The sequence below is a fragment of the Balaenoptera borealis genome, assembly GCF_965194805.1.
Source record: "Balaenoptera borealis genome assembly, chromosome: 4".
Classification (NCBI taxonomy): domain Eukaryota; kingdom Metazoa; phylum Chordata; class Mammalia; order Artiodactyla; family Balaenopteridae; genus Balaenoptera; species Balaenoptera borealis.
This window is the reverse complement of record NC_138861.1, coordinates 35,643,320-35,660,486: the sequence shown is the minus strand read 5'-3', so window position 1 is coordinate 35,660,486 and position 17,167 is coordinate 35,643,320. Positions and strand designations below refer to the sequence as shown.

The window sequence follows — 17,167 nt, the reverse complement described above, 5'->3', positions numbered from 1 at the left end:
ACCAGCTTTTAGTTTTATTGCTCTTTGCTATTGTTTCCTTCATTTATTTTTCATTTATTTCTCATCTGATCTTTATGATTTCTTTCCTTCTGCTATCTTTGGGGTTGTTTTGTTCTTCTTTCTCTAATTGCTTTAGGTGTAAGGTTAGGTTGTTTATTTGAGGTTTTTCCTGTTTCTTGCGGTAGGATTATACTGCTATAAACTTCCCTCTTAGAACTGCTTTTGCTGCATCCCATAGGTTTGGGGTCGTCGTGTTTTCATTGTCATTTGTTTCTAGGTATTTTTTGATTTCCTCTTTGATTTCTTCAGTGATCTCTTGGTTATTAAGTAGTGTATTGTTTAGCCTCTGTGTGTTTGTATTTTTTACAGATCTTTTCCTGTAATTGATATCTAGTCTCATGGCTTTGTGGTCAGAAAAGATACTTGATATGATTTCCATTTTCTTAAATTTAACAAGGCTTGATTTGTGACCCAAGATATGATCTGTCCTGGAGAATGTTCCATGAGCACTTGAGAAGAAAGTGTATTCTGTTGTTTTTGGATGGAATGTCCTATAAATATCAAGTAAATCCATCTTGTTTAATGTATCATTTAAAGCTTGTGTTTCCTTTTATATTTTCATTTTGGATGATCTGTCCATTGGTGAAAATGAGGTGTTAAAAGTCCCCTACTATGATTGTGTTACTGTCGATTTCCCCTTTCATGGCCGTTAGCATTTGCCTTATGTATTGAGGTGCTCCTATGTTGGGTACATAAATATTTACAATTGTTATATCTTCTTGGATTGATCCCTTGATCATTATGTAGTGTCCTTCTTTGTCTCTTGTAATAGTTTTTATTTTAAAGTCTATTTTGTCTCATATGAGAATTGCTACTCCAGCTTTCTTTTGATTTCCACTTGCATGGAATATCTTTTTCCATCCCCTCACTTTCAGTCTGTATGTGTCCCTTGGTCTGAAGTGGGTCTCTTGTAGACAGCATATATGTGGGTCTTGTTTTTGTATATATTCAGCCAGTCTATGTCTTTTGGTTGGAGCATTTAATCCCTTTACATTCAAGCTTATTATCAATATGTATGTTCCTATTACCATTTTCTTAATTGTTTTGAGTTTGTTTTTATAGGTCTTTTCCTTCTCTTGTGTTTCCTGCCTAGAGAAGTTCCTTTAGCATTTGTTGTAAAGCTGGTTTGGTGATGCTGAATTCTCTTAGCTTTTGCTTGTCTGTAATGGTTTTAATTTCTCCATCGAATCTGAATGAGATCCTTCCTGGGTAGAGTAATCTTGGTTGTAGGTTTTTCTTTCATCACTTTAAATATGTGCTGCCACTCCCTTCTGGCTTGCAGAGTTTCTGCTGAAACATCAGCTGTTAACCTTATGGAGATTCCCTTGTATGTTATTTGTTGTTTTTACCTTGCTGCTTTTAATATTTTTTCTTTGTATTTAATTTTTGATAGTTTGATTAATATGTGTCTTGGCGTGTTTCTCCTTGGCTTTATCCTGTATAGGACTCTCTGCACTTCCTGGTCTTGATTAACTATTTCCTTTCCCATATTAGGGAAATTTTCAACTATAATCTTTTCAAATATTTTCTCAGTCCCTTTCTTTCTTTCTTCTTCTTCTGGGACCCTGTAATTCGAATGTTGGTGCGTTTAGTGTTGTCCCAGAGGTCTCTGAGACTGTCCCCAATTCTTTTCATTCTTTTTTCTTTATTCTGCTCTGTGGTAGTTATTTCCACCATTTTGTCTTCCAGATCACTTATCCTTTCTTCTGCCTCAGTTATTCTGCTACTTATTCCTTTCAAAGAATTTTAAATTTAATTTATTGTGTTGTTCATCATTGTTTGTTTGCTCTTTAGTTCTTGTAGGTCCTTGTTAAATGTTTCTTGTATTTTCTCCATTCTATTTCCAAGATTTTGGATCATCTTTGCTATCATTGCTCTGAATTCTTTTTCAGGTAGACTGCCTATTTCCTCTTCATTTGTTTGGTCTGGTGGGTTTTTACCTTGCTCCTTCATCCTCTGTGTGTTTCTCTGTCTTCTCATTTTGCTTAACTTACTGTGTTTGGGGTCTCCTTTTCACAGGTTGCAGGTTCATAATTCCTGTTGTTTTTGGTGTCTGCCCCCAGTTGGTAAGGTTGGTTCAGTGGGTTGTGTAGGCTTCCTGGTGGAGGGAACTAGTGCCTGTGTTCTGGTGGATGAGGCTGGATCTTTCTGGTGAGCAGGTCCACATCCGGTGGTGTGTTTTGGGATGTCTGTGACCTTATTATGATTTTAGGTAGCCTCTCTGCTAATGAGTGGGGTTGTGTTCCTGTCTTGCTACATGTTTGGCATAGGTTGTCCAGCACTGTAGCTTGCTGGTCGTTGAGAGGAGCTGGGTCTTAGCGTTGAGACGGAGATCTGTGGGAGAGCTTTCGCCATTTGATATTACATGGAGCTGGGAGGTCTCTGGTGGACCAATGTCCTGAATTTGGCTCTCCCACCTCAAAGGCACAGGCCTGACACCCAGCCACAGCACCAAAACCCTGTCAGCCACATGGCTCAGAAGAAAAGGGAGAAAAAAAGAAAGAAAGAAAAATAAAATAAAATAAAATAATTAAAATAATAAATAAAAATAATTATTGAAAATTTAAAAAGTTAAAAAGTAATAAAGAAAAAAAGAAAAACAAAAAAAGAAAGAAAGCAAGAAGAGAGCAACCCAACCAAAAAACAAATCCACCAATGATAACAAGTGCTAAAGTCTATAATAAAAAATTAAAAAAGGACAGACAGAACCCTAGGACAAATGGTAAAAGCAAAACTATATAGACAAAATCACAGACACAAGCATACACATACACACTCACAAAAAGAGAAAAAGGAAAAAAATATAAATATCGTTGCTCCCAAAGTCCACTGCCTCAATTTTGGGATGATACGTTTTCTATTCAGGTATTCCACAGATGCAGGGTACATCAATGTGATTGTGGAGATTTAATCTGCTGCTCCTGAGACTGCTGGGAGAAATTTCCCTTTCTCTTCCTTGTTCTCACAGCTCCTGGGGTTCAGCTTTGGATTGGCCCCGCTTCTGTGTGTAAGTCGCCTGAGGGCGTCTGTTCTTCACTCAGACAGGACAGGGTTAAAGGAGCAGCTGATTAGGGGGCTCTGGCTCACTCAGGCCGGGGGAGGGAGGGGTACGAATGCGGGGCAAGCCTGCGGCGGCAGAGGCCACCATGACGTTGCAACAGCCTGAGGCACACCGTGTGTTCTCCAGGGGAAGTTGTCCCTGGATCACGGGACCCTGGCAGTGGGGGGCTGCACAGGCTCCCAGGAGGGGAGGTGCGGACAGTGACCTGTGCATGCACACAGGCTTCTTGGCAGCTGCAGCAGCAGCCTTAGCGTCTCATGCCCGTCTCTGGTGTCCACGCTGATAGCCGCGGCTCGCGCCCGTCTCTGGAGCTCGTTTAGGCGGTGCTCTGAATCCAGTCTCCTCACGCACCCCGAAACAATGGTCTCTTGCCTCTTCAGCAGCTCCAGACTTTTTCCCGGACTCCCTCTTGGCTAGCTGTGGCACACTAGCCACCTTCAGGCTGTGTTCATGCAACCAACCCCCGTCCTCTCCCTGGGATTCGACCTCTGAAGCCCAAGCCTCAGGTCCCAGCCCCCGCCCACCCCGGCAGCTGAGCAGACAAGCCTCTCGGGCTGGTGAGTGCTGGTCGGCACCGATCCTCTGTGCAGGAATCTCTCCGCTTTGCCCTCCGCACCCCTGTTGCTGCACTCTCCTCCGTGACTCTGAAGCTTCCCCCCTCCGCCACCTGCAGTCTCCGCCAGCGAAGGGCCTTCCTACTGTGCGGAAACCTTTCCCCCTTCACAGCTCCCTCCCACTGGTGCAGGTCCCATCCCTATTCTTTTGTCTCTGTTTTTCCTTTTTTCTTTTGCCCTGCCCAGGTAAGTGGGGAGTTTCTTGCCTTTTGGAAAGTCTGAGGTCTTCTGCCAGCGTTCAGTAGGTGTTCTGTAGGATTTGTCCCACATGTAGATGTATTTCTGATGTATTTGTGGGGAGGAAGGTGATCTCCACATCTTACTCTTCCGCCATCTTGAAGGTCTCCTCTGTAATACATTTTTATATCAGATATATCAAGTGCATCTGTTCTTCCTTAACACTGTCTCAACTCTTCTTGGTATTTTTCATTATCATTATATACATTTTAAATTCAGCTTATCAGGGTACATGCGTGCACACGTGGACACACACACACACACACACACACATTGGATAGAATTTTTATTGGGATTGCTTTGAATCTATAGATCAATTTGATAACTTACACCTTTACAATATTGTCTTCTAAGTTACAGAAGACTCCATGTATTTGCCTTTAATTTCTTTCAATGATATTTTATAGTTTTCTAGGGAGACATCTTGTACATCTTTTGTAGATTTATTTCTAGGAAGTTGATATTTTTTGATGCTATTATGGATGATAATTTTTTTTAAAGTTTGTTTTGGTAAATTGAAATAAAATTGATATTTTATCTTGACTTTATATCTAGCAACTTTCAAATTTACCTCTTAATTAGAATTTTCTGTAGATTCTTTTGGATTTTTTTTTACATTTCTAAATGATGTCTATTTTATTTCTTCTTTTCCTTTCCTTGTACCTTTTATTTATTTTATTTCCTTTTTGTACTAGCTATGTCCTCCTGTAATGTATTGAAGTCTGAGATGTTAAATTAAAAACATTGAGAGCAGTCATTCTTATCTTGTTTCTGATCCCAATGAGAAAGCTTTCAAGATTTCACCGTTTTTGTATGATGTTTGCTTAGGTTGTTTTTTTTGTTCGTTTTTTGGTGTTTTTTTTTTTTAAGAAACTCTTAATAAGATTAATGCTATTCCTCTGTATTTCTAGTTTACCAAAATTTTTTGTTCGTTTTTAAATCATGAATGAATATTGAGTATTTAAAACGATTTTCTAGCACCTGTTGAAATATCCCTAAGATTTTTTCTTTATTTTATAGTATGTTGAATTATATTGGATGATTTTTTTACTGTTAAATCAACCATCTTTCCTGGAATAAATCCAACTTTAATATAGGCATTATCCTTTTTTATGAATCACTGGATTTGCTAAAAATTAGTTTAAGACTTTTTCATCATGAGTGAGTTGACCTGTGATATTCCTTTTCTGTACCGTCCTTGTCATTTTTTTGGCTTCACAAAATGAACGGGACAGTTTAAAATTTTTTCTGTTTTCTGGAAAAGTTTGTGGGAGATTAGAATAATTCCGTAAATGATTTATAAAATTTACTGTGAAGACATAATTTTAGGTTTGATTTCTGATTCTAAATAGATGGAGAACTATTTAGATCTTTGCACTTCCTTTTGTGTAAGTTTTAATAATTTGTATTTTCCTGGGAATTTATCCATTTTTATCTACATTTTCAAATTTATTGGCATAACATTATTCATAGTGTCATTTTATGATATTTAGACTGTCTGAAGGATCTGTAGTGTTAGATTTCTCATCATTCCTGACTTTGGTTACTTGTGATGTCTCATTTTTCCTCTTGTCAGTCTCAGTAGAAACTTATCAATTCTGTTAGTCTTTTTGAAGAATTAACTTTGAGTTTTATTTATCTTCTCTATTGTGCATATTTGTTCATTTCATAATTTCTAATCTTTATTATTTTCTTCTATTTTCTTGGGCTTAATTTGCCTTATCTTTCTAAGTTTTTGAGATGTTTACTTAGATTAATGATTTGCAGCGTTCTTCTCTAAAATATGCACTTAAGAGTGGTAAATTTCCCTCCAAGCACAGCTCTAGTTGGTTTGATATGTTTTAATACATAATTATTCATTATCTTCAGTTAGAATATTTTCTAATTACTGTAAGAAGGTTTCTCTTTGGCCCATGGGTTATTTAGAAGTACATTTCTTATTTTTCTGTTCAAATATATGGGGATTTTCAGAGTATTATTTTATCATTGATTTCTAGCACAATTACTCTGTGGAAGGAGAATATTTTTTGAAATTCATTGAAACTTGCTTTAATAGCCCAGCATATGCTCAATTTTTATTCATGTTTCATACAAATCATATTTATTCTGTAGTTTTTTAGGTGCAATCCTCCATATATATGTCAATTAGGTCAGGTTTATTAATTGTGTTGTCCAGTATTATATATTCTACTGATTATTTTGTCTGCTTATTCTATCCATCAATAAGAAAGTTGTATGAAAATCTTCCACATGATTGTGCATTTGTCTACTCTTTCTAATAATTCTGTCAATTTTCTCTTTATATATTTTGAGGCTGTGTTATTAAGTACATACACACTTAGAATTATTATATCTTTCTGATCAATCAAACATGTATTATGAAGTGTACTTCTTTGTTGCTAGTAATGTTTTTGGCCATAGAGTCTGCTTTGTTTGATTTAATAAAGCTATGCTAGTTTTCTTTTGATTAGTATTTGAGTGTTATATCTTTTTCCATTCCTTAACTTTCCACCATTTCATTCCTTATATTTCTTACATGTTTTCTGTAAATATAGTATAATATAATTGGGGTTTTTTTTCCCCCACTCAGTTTGACTCTCTGCTAGGAATAAATCTATACAGCTTATTTGGAAGATATTTCCTCTCAGACCATTGCAAGTAAACATCTTGGAGAGAGATGAGAGAAAACTTTAGAAAGATACTCTTGGGCCAGATTTTGGAGGGTTTTTTAAAACGAAGTAAAAGGTTTGGCCTGTATCTTCTTTCAGGGAAACATTGACGGATTTTGAACAGATAAGTGAGTGATATGTGTTTTAAGAAGATTAAATTAGTAAGATTCAACTGGAGCAGGAAGCACCGGAGGCAGTAAAGATAGGTTCTGAAACCTTTTAAATAATGTAACGTCTAGAACAATGGTACTTGATACATGGGAAGCTTACTGTCAAATACTTAATGATTAAATGATAAACCCAGGTGTGGTGTGATGAGGGGCCAAATAGGAAGTGGCAAAAATAACTGGAAATATAAAATAGACAAGATTCATTGTCTATTTACCTGTGGCTAGGCCAAAAGTTTAAGTTTAGGTTAAAGATAATCAACAAACATATTGATATCAGGCTAAGATGTTTATATAGGTGTCTACTGTGTGGGGGCCTCAGAAGAATAAATTAGGTAAGGAGACAATGGTGAATATATTGATCATTAATTTATAAAGCATTACAAATAGTTACATATAGGGAAAATTATTAAGATGAGTAAAACATTTTTGTTCACCACCACCTCTGCCAACATTCAAACTACCCTGTTAGCTTTGATATGTAGGCCAATATTCTCCAGATCCTATATAGGTAGTTTCTTGCTCTACATCAATGTTTTTGCAGGTACTTTTGAGGAAGGAGCCTCAATTTACACATTTCCAAAAGGAATTTGTAATAGTTATCAGAATTTGGGGGAATTTTAGACTAATTAGTTATATGATAATTCTCTTGGTTATGGTTATTTAGTAGTCTCTAACAGCTATTTCTATTGTGTTAATTTCTTGGGTTTTAATCTGCTGTTTTTGGGCTACACAATCTACCTATAGTGTGTAGATAGATAGATATAGATATAGATATATGTTTTCCCTATAGATATATGTTTTCCCTTGTTTTTAAATCTTGGATTGTGAGCTTATCTTCAGCAAGGCTTTATCTATAAATTCCTGTGCAGTCTGGGTTAAGAAGGTTATCCCAGGATAGCTTGAGGTTTACTTTTGTATGCTTAGGGGATCCCTGGCTTAGGATTTCGTCTTTTGTAATTTCTTGACTTGTGGCTTCCTAGACGACATGTGACATAAATTCAGTCCTCTGTGTTGTGCAGGCCCGTATTGTGAATTCTCAAGAGATTTATTTTCCCCACTCAGAGCCCAAGCACAGGTAAGATAGTTTCCCTATTGTCTTTTGTTTTCTTTTGCTGGTGGACAGATTTTTTTTCTCCCGAGAGTTTAGCACTTCCAGTTTTATGTGGGGAATCTTAGTTTCAATTCTCCATCTTGCAAGAGCCAAGTTATTGTCTATCCTCTGCTTTCCCTTAGAAACCAAACTCCTAGATTGCAGCCACTCCTCACCACCCACCATTGAGGCAAGCACAGGGTAACCTACTCATTGTCAGTCAAGTTTTCAGTTGCTTCATTATTCCTGGCACCTGGATATTTTTCTTTTATATGAGCTTAGCTGTGCTTTTTTTTTTAAAAGTGTGTGTAATTTTCCCCAGCATTTCCAGTTGATGTAGCAGGAGGGTTTTTAATGTATAATCTGCCATATTGCTGAAACTCGAACTTGAAATCTTTCCACATCTATAAAGTTTTTTAAAAATATCATTGACTTTACTTTTCATAGTTTGAGTGGCCTTGAAATGGCATATTTTCCCTCTTTTGATTTAATAAAAAAAGGTACCTAATTCTGATATTACTAGACCTTGCCACATCATAAATTCTACTCAGAGGCACAAAGGGAATAATTAACTCTGAAGATTGATAGAAGACTAGCTCTTTTATCTTGGTCTGAGAAAGTAAACTTGAGAATACATCCCATGTGAATAAATAACACCAAATTCAGTATGGTGATTACCTTGGGGCCCAGGGGAAAGAGGAATTGAGAAATGAGATCATTATGGAGGTTCAATTACATTTGTAATGTTTTCTTTCTTAAGCTGAATAGTGTATACCCAGGGGCTTATTATATTCTTTATATTTTTTAAAGTATATATCTGAAACATTTCATAATAAAAAATGATTGTAAAAGGAATTATCGCCGTAATGAAATTGTACCATATCTTCTTTCATTCAATGGAAGATACACAGGGCATTTGTCATTGTCACGTGCATTTGTCAAGTGAAAAGATAGTTTTCCATCCTCACGAGGTTAAAGAGTAAGTTACTTCAATTACTGTTAAGATTTAGTCATTTCCATATTAGACTCTGTTTCCTCATGCCTGTTAAAAATGTCATATGATGCAGCAGAGCAAATAAGTCCGTGGGCCACAACTACTGAGGCTGCACTCTAGAGCCCACGATCCACAGCTACTGAGCCCACGTGCCACAACTACTGAAGCCCACACGCCTGGAGCCCATGCTCCTCAATAAGAGAAGCCACCACAATGAGAAACCCACACACCGCAACAAAGAGTATCCCCCGCCCGCCACAACTAAAGAAAGCTCGCGCGCAGCAAAGACCCAACGTAGCCAAAAATAAAATAAATAAATAAATTCATTAAAAAAAAGTGTCGTATGACTGACCATAAATTTTAACGTGTCTAGTGATCATGCTCTTTCCAACTTGGGGAGTAATTCTAGCGTTATCCAGAGCAACGGGATAAATCTGGAGCATCTTCTGTGCTAAAAAGGCCTTTTTAAGTGTTTTTGCAACCAAATTCTCTGCTGATTTTCTTTGTTCATATTGATTACAAGTGCTACTGTTTAGTGATCTTGTTCACTCACGTCTCTTAACCCTGAAATAGGAAAGAGGAAGGAAGTGTTGGCATATAGAGGGACCCCGGTTCTTTCAAATGTTTACTTAGGCCTGGTACTCTACTTGATTCCTTGTGCAGACTCCCTCTTGTCCTCATAACAACATTAAAAATAGTTAACATGGGACTTCCCTGGTGGCACAGTGGTTAAGAATCCACCTGCCCATGCAGGGGACACGGGTTTGATCCCCGGTCCGGGAAGATCCCACATGCCGCAGAGCAACTAAGCCCGTGCACCACAACTACTGAGCCCGCATGCTGCAACTACTGAAGCCCACATGCCTAGAGCCCATGCTTTGCAACAAGAGAAGCCATTGCAATAAGAAGCCCACACACCACAACGAAGAGTAGCACCTGCTCACCGCAACTAAAGCCCACGCGCAGCAACAAAGACCCAATGCAGCCAAAAATAAATAATAAATTAATTAATTAATTTAAAAAAATAGTTGACATTAACTGAGCACTTTCTTTGTGCTAGTTGTTATGATAAAGCATTCTTTATGTATTATTGTATTTAATCCCACAATATTCCTGTAATTATCATTATCCCCTTTTTAGAATGAAGGGAACAGGTTAATTAGTTTTACTAAATTGCACAGTTACTAAAACTAAGTTGAATATTCTAAGTAATTCTGAAGTAGCTCTCCTCTCTCTGTTAAATATATAATATATATGAAACATGCAGAGAGAGAGAGAGAGAGCTTCTTTTGTTCTATATTACATCATCTAGTTTGGATACCACATAGCAATAACAATATTACTTGAGCATCAGAAAGATTGATGTAGCTGTTATGAAATGTAGGATTTAGCTGATTTCTATTTACAAGCAGTAAAATTTGAAACAGGAAAAGACAAGTAATGGTTCATCAGGGTACAGGGGTGGTTGGAGGGCAGAATACTTGTAAGAATAAACTGCCTCAGGCCGTGGTAAAATACCTATTGATGCTGATGGTATGTGTGGATAAGACAGGTATGTGGCCTTTGGTTTTATGTTTTCTGTCATACCAAAGACTATTAAAGGGATAATATTGTCCTGGGAGTCTCACCTTTGACCTAATCAAATAAAACCCTCCCCCCATCACTACTGTTAGGAGAGAGGGGGTGGTGCAGGATGGAGACACAAAGATTAAAAAATATAAAAAGTTGCCCCGGCTATAGGAAACATCCTATTTCTTTACAGATTAAGCTCACTGCTTTTCAGAAAAAGAGAAAGAAAGAAGGAAGAAAGGAAGGAGGGAAGGAGGGATAGAGAGATGGAGAGGAGAAAAGATGGATCAAATACAGAGAAAATTATTCACTTCTATTTCTGTTACTTAGCGAAGAAGATAATTGCATGCCTCTTTTGCGACTTTATAACTTTGAAAAGAAATCAAGTGATTTCATTTTAACAGAGCCTTGTAAATAGCAAGGGATCTCATTCCCCCAAGCTTTCTTAGAGAAACTCACATATCTCCAAATTTCTTCTTGAACTATTATTTCTATTTCATACCGAGGCTTGTATTTATTTTGGCCTGTTTCAGTAATTCTGGGCCTGGGACACTTAGACGTTTAGGGGGCCTTCATTGGATTAGGAATAAATCATAAACGAGTAAGTATAATCTCAATTAAAATGGTACTTCCTCAGTCCAATTTACCACTGACATCTATGTGATCGAATCTAAATCCTACTATGCGGGACTCCCCTGGTGGTCCAGTGGTAAAGAATCTGCCTTGCAATGCAAGGGACGCGGGTTCAATCCCTGGTTGGGGAACTAAGATCCCACAAGCCTCAGGGCAACTAAGCCCGCGCGCCGCAACTACTGAGCTCACGCGCCTCAACTAGAGCCTGCATGCCACAAACTGCAGAGCCCACGCGCCCTGGAGCCTGCGCACCACAACTGGAGAGAGAAAACCTGCACGCCACAACTAGAGAGAAACCCGTGCGACACAATGAAGAGCCGGCGCACCCCAACAAAGATCCCGCGTGCCGCAACTAAGACCTGACGCAGACAAAAATAAATAAAATAAATAAATAAAAAATAAATCTTTAAAAAAATTAAAAAATAAAATAAAATAAATGCAACATAGCAGCAAGTTAAAAAAAAATCCTACGATGATAATATTATAATAATTATTAATAAATTAATAAAACATTGGCTCATAAGACCCAGAGTCATGATTATGGGTGTGAGCAGATGTTTTCTTTTGCCTTCAGAATTTCACAGGTGTCCAAAAACATTGTAAAGATGCAAGAAGGGGCCAGTCTAAGGACAGGTGCCCTGGGGTGACCAATAAAGAGCTCTGCTTGCATGAATATTTTGCTGTTTTGTAGTTTTAAAAATTCGCAATTAAACTCAAATTAGGTCTTGTGGAAAATTGTGAATCTCTTTTCTCCAAACTTTCTTAGAAAGATTCAGGTATTTTCAGTGCTCTCCCTGATGCCAGATTTTGAGCTCTCTATTGTCTGATTCCTTGGGCAGCTACTACCTTACTACCCCTTCCCTTATGTTTCTGATGAGAACAGTAGAAAATTTTATTAGAAATCTTGCAGTCCTTTTGAAACTCTTTCATAAAAATTTCTTTTAAAAAATGTATTCCATTTTATGTACATAGAACAGGAAAGTGAATTATTCAAATATTTTGTAATGTACTTTATTGTTTACAAAGCTCATTCATGCCCATTGCCTCATTTAGATGTTTAAAGCGAATTCGTCAGGTAGTTAAGGTGGGTCGCCCCATGAGACACATGAAGCTGAAACCACTGGTAGTAAGTGACCCAGGGCTTCTGACTCCTCACCTTGCACTCTTTCCTTATTTTAATTTATTCCTTGACCAACTGCCAATGAAAGGCTTCCATTTAAATGTGGATTCTTGGGTTTTCATATCTAATATTAACTTTTTGAAACTTTACAGAGTCATTAGAACTATAAGGGTTAATTGAGGGACAAGCAATAGTTGATGACAGTCTACCTCCATTAACTGACTTTGTTTTTTTTTCCTGTGTTTGTTCTGGGTCTCAGAAGTGCAAGATCAAGTGTGAATGGAGTATGGGGAGCCTTTGTCACTAAACAAACACTTAACTGATTGCTGCTGGATAGTAAGCATATAATAAATGGCAGCTTCAAAGAACATTTCAACATGATACAGAGGGAGATTCTTAATTCAAGATTATAAGATTTAAACACCTTCATTAATGGGAGCCACGTGGGGCTGCACACACTTTGGGTCACTTCTTTCTAGAACTTTGGTGCTCAAGATATTCCTGTGTCATCTCACGAGAGCGGTGTTAGCTCCAAGTATGCAACTGTGATGCCCAAAGGTTGTGAACTCTAACACCATTGTGTTTATTTTTATGAGAATTAGGTCAAGATTAGCCTAAGCAGAGGCACCAAATAATTTAGGATCACAGCAAAATGGGAAATAAATGTGTTTTATACTGAATCTTTACAGATGGATTTTGCAAAGAACAGTTAGTTAACCATAGATCCAACTGGGGATACATTTTTAATGATTTGCAGGTAGTTTAGGGAAAAGCTAAATAAAAATATTCCAGCCCCAACTGCTCTTCTAAAATGGGCTAAGGACTATAGCTGTGAATTGAAATAACCTGTGAATTTTTCTAACCAAAATAAAAATACCAGTTATGAAATATTTCTTTTACTCATTGCCAATTCTTTAATAATCCATTAGGTATTTCTAGGAGGTGGAGTAGTTGAAATGAAAATTTGAGCTCAGAAAGCTGAAAGGCTAGAATCTTGGATAAACTGGCTGAGGTGAGATAGAACTGGGTGTGAAAGGAGGCTTTTTCTGTGGTAGATTTGCCTTCAAACTGGGCATGTGTTTCATTTGGATAAGTCTTTGAAAGTTTCAGGAATCATTGAAAAAAGAGACTTGAAGGAACTTAGAAATAACTAGTTTAATCCTACTGCAGCCAAAGAGTAGATCACTTTATGGAGAAGGCATTCAGTTGTTTCTGTATGACTTAGCTAAACTCCACTGTCCTTTGCAGATTAAAAGTTAAGTAACTCAACTTGGTTAAAGAATCCACTCTTTTATCTATCATTCTATCTCCACATTAGACCCTTGTTATAAAACCAAGTTTCTTGTATACTACCTCTCCTTGCCTGATCCAGAAGTTATTGATTGACTGTGTTGTCCTTTATGTCATTGTTTATAGGGAAAACTGGTCTTTACACTCTATTTCATTTCAGCTTCATGGTCAACATTTAAGAACATTTAAATCTTTCTGTCATTTGCACTGGAAATGCTGGCAATAACAGGGTTAGTAATTATACGATTAGTAATTATGTGTCCAACAGTGAAGCTGAATATAGTTTTATTTGTTACATTTTCCTCTAGATAGTTCTAGGAGTGATTTTTCAATTCCCAGGTCCTTTTCAGAACTAGCCTTTAAAAAAACAAAACAAAACAAAACCCTTAACTACAATGAAAGCAGTTCATTTGCTCATTTACAAAAGAGAAACAGACTCACAGACTTAGAGAATGAACTTATGGTTACCAGGGGGAATGGTGGCGGGTAGGGATAGATTGGGAGATTGAGATTGACATGTACACACTGTTATATTTAAAATAGATAACCAACAGGGACCTACTGTATATCACAGGGAACTGTGCTCAATATTCTGTAATAACCTAAATGGGAAAAGAATTTGAAAGAGAACAGTTACATGTATATGTATAACTGAATCACTTTGCTGTGCACCTGAAACTAACACAACATTGTTAATCAACTATGCTCCAATAAAAAAAAAGTCAGAAAAGAAAGAAAGCAGTTCATTTATAAGAGCCCCTTCTTTTGTGAGCCCACTTATAACATAGGGACAGTGGCATGGTATTTATACCTAAATAGGTAGGTTAAAAAGAAGATGCGCTCATATGTGGCATTATTTCATTGAGAACAATTTCATTCTAAATTATAACTTTTATTCTTTTTTTTTTTTTTTTATGACTGCTTCTTTAAATAGCAGCCATTCCTGGTTTCATTCTTTAAATACCACCCTAAGGAGCAAAGCTAAAATAGGTACCTTCAGCTTTTTTGTACCGTAGAGATTTTATTTTAGAAAAAAGAAATCAGATTTCCTTGGGGCAAAAATTGGAAATTTGGTTTTACACAGGGTTCTTCAAACTACTAGCTACTCAAAGAAAAAAATGAGATAGAATTATGGAATGTTAGCTCTAAACACCATTTAGTTTAATATCTTTACTTAACAAAGAAACTGGGGCCTTACTGGCCAGCCAGTTCTCTAGTTGGTTATACAGATGGGTAGTGGGGACGTCTGTGGGGATTTCTCTCAACTCAGAATGATTCTGTTGCACCCAGTGTATTTGGTTGGATTTGGCTTCGGAAGTGGTGAAAGAAGGGAGGCTAAGAAAAAACAACCCATGACAGCTTTATGGCCAGCTCGTTAAATTAAATCCTTCGCTTGACACTGTATTGCTTTCTTTGCTGGGTGTGGATTGACAGGTATTGATGAAATGTCTTAGGTTCTAATTCAAAATGCCCAGTGACGAATTATAACTTTGACAAGTTGAGGTTATCAACAAGACACAGGGTGAGTCTATGGACCCCAGGCTGCAGCAGCCATTCTACTACCTCTACCAAGCCTCTCTCTGTGCTTTAACAAGGATGCACTTGATCTCTTCACCCCCAAGGAATAGATTAAGTGCTTCAGTAAATATGCCATTAAGATTCTTCAATGTACTAAGCCATTAATACATACCTCAAATACGCTGGAAGCTGAGAACCTACAGCCACCCAAAGAAACATGTAAATGGCCTAAAGAAATGTCTAGTGCTGTATCTACTTTGATACTTCATTATTAAATACAGTTTTAAAATTGCCTTGGAAGCAATTTTTCTATGGCTTTGAATAAAACCAGAGTGGAGAAAATAGCAAATTCCTTTCCAATCTACTCTAAATTATTCCCTCTGCCACTGTGGCTACTTTGTTGTGGTTCTGAGTATATTAATTCCTTGACCTTGGGCCTGAATCAGGCTAAAGTTTCCAGAGGACCTTTTCACCACCAGCTAAGCCTCTTTGAGATTTCACTTTCCTATTGAAGAAGCTAAATTAGAAGCATTTTAGAGATGTTTACTATGGATGTACTATTTTGTTCTCTGCTATTTTATTTCTTACTTTTCTGGACATAATTCTTACAGTAACAGAATAACATGGTAATAGAATTTTAAACCACATTGGACCCAAGAGATCAGTTAACTCAACTCTTCACTTTAGAGGTGAAGAAATTATAGGTAAAAAATCTGAAGGCACAGTTATTTGTGTTGCCTTTGCTTTCTTAAAGGAATTTGGTATCTGTAGCTTATTCCTTTCTTAAAACTATAAACTTATTTATGCTCTCTAATCCTTAGTCATGATTTGGTTTTCATCACCTCTAGTGATTGATATGACATCTGGGGTGAGAAAACTTAGGTACAAGAGATGACTTGGCCAATCAGAGACTGAGGTAAGATAGAGAAAAACCTGGTGTTGAATTTTCGGGTGCTAGTCCTGAGAAGCCCTTTTTAAAAAAGACTTGCACTCATTTCTTTTGATATTAAAAGAAAATTAAAAATCTTCATTTTCACATTGATCGTTAATATTTTATGTGGTTCAAGAAAGACTTCTGAGAGTCAAATACATCCTGCAAATTTTGTAAAACAACCATTTAAATGGCTTACCTGGAATGATACATGGACTTATTAAGTGCAGATAATTTTTATAACTCCTTTGTCTTTGTTGAGGGGATGGGGTGGTTATGAATGACTTCAGTGAAAGACTTTAGGCTGAACTGACACAACCAATAATGAATATGAATGTAGGAAAAGTGTTGTCCATGGAAGTCTTCTTTGAAAAGAACCCTTGTGGTACTAATGTCCAACTGTGTAAGAAGTTGTCTGCCTCACCTTTAGAGTCATATGATGATCTCTATGTATGATACAGATTCAAGTCATTTACTAAGTTGGGTTCTAGTAACTCTTTATTATCATTTATAGTTTAAACAAAACAAAGGCCACTGCGCTTAGGCAAGCCCTTTTTTTCCTAATTAGCTCTCAGGATATATTTTATCTGAAGAATGAGCAGGTTTTAGGTATTTATTATTCAGAAACAAAACAGTTAAGAACAATGAAGTCATGGGATTGTGGATGATTTTTTACAATAAACCTGTGTTACTTTTATTATTTCGATTTTTAAAATACCAGAAATAAAACCCCCAAAAAATGACACTTTATGGTGATTTTATTTTCTGATCAGATCCCTTGTTAGTGCTCCCAGAAGACCATATGTCATAATACCACCACTGAATTTCATTTCTATTCAAATGCATAAGTTTTTAGGAATCCTAGACATCGGGAATACAGCGGTGACCCACGGCCACATCAACCTTGTGAAAATGTTGTAATATTCATTTGCACTGTCTTCTCCACTATATCTTAAGTTCTCCCAGGACGGAGGCCACGTCTTACTCATCTTTGTATCTAATGAATGTCTTTTGGATGAATCTGTGAATTGAGTTCTATAATCCTGGTGTCCATTCTGAGTTTTTTCTGGGTAGGACAAAATTTCAATTCTAAATGTATAAAACAGGGTATTGTCCTAATTCGGCATTCATATATAACTTGATACAGCTGTTAAATAAACAGAGAGGACGCTGCAAGGCATAGTAAATGGTAAGAGTATGCGCCCCTCTCC

General features: G+C 37.0%; 1 protein-coding gene across 5 annotated transcripts in view; it reads left to right on the top strand.

Annotated features, from left to right (window-relative positions):
- ANAPC10 (anaphase promoting complex subunit 10) overlaps positions 1–17,167 on the top strand; it is a 220,044-nt gene that overhangs the window by 91,041 nt on the left and 111,836 nt on the right. The gene's annotated exons all lie outside the window — the stretch shown is intronic.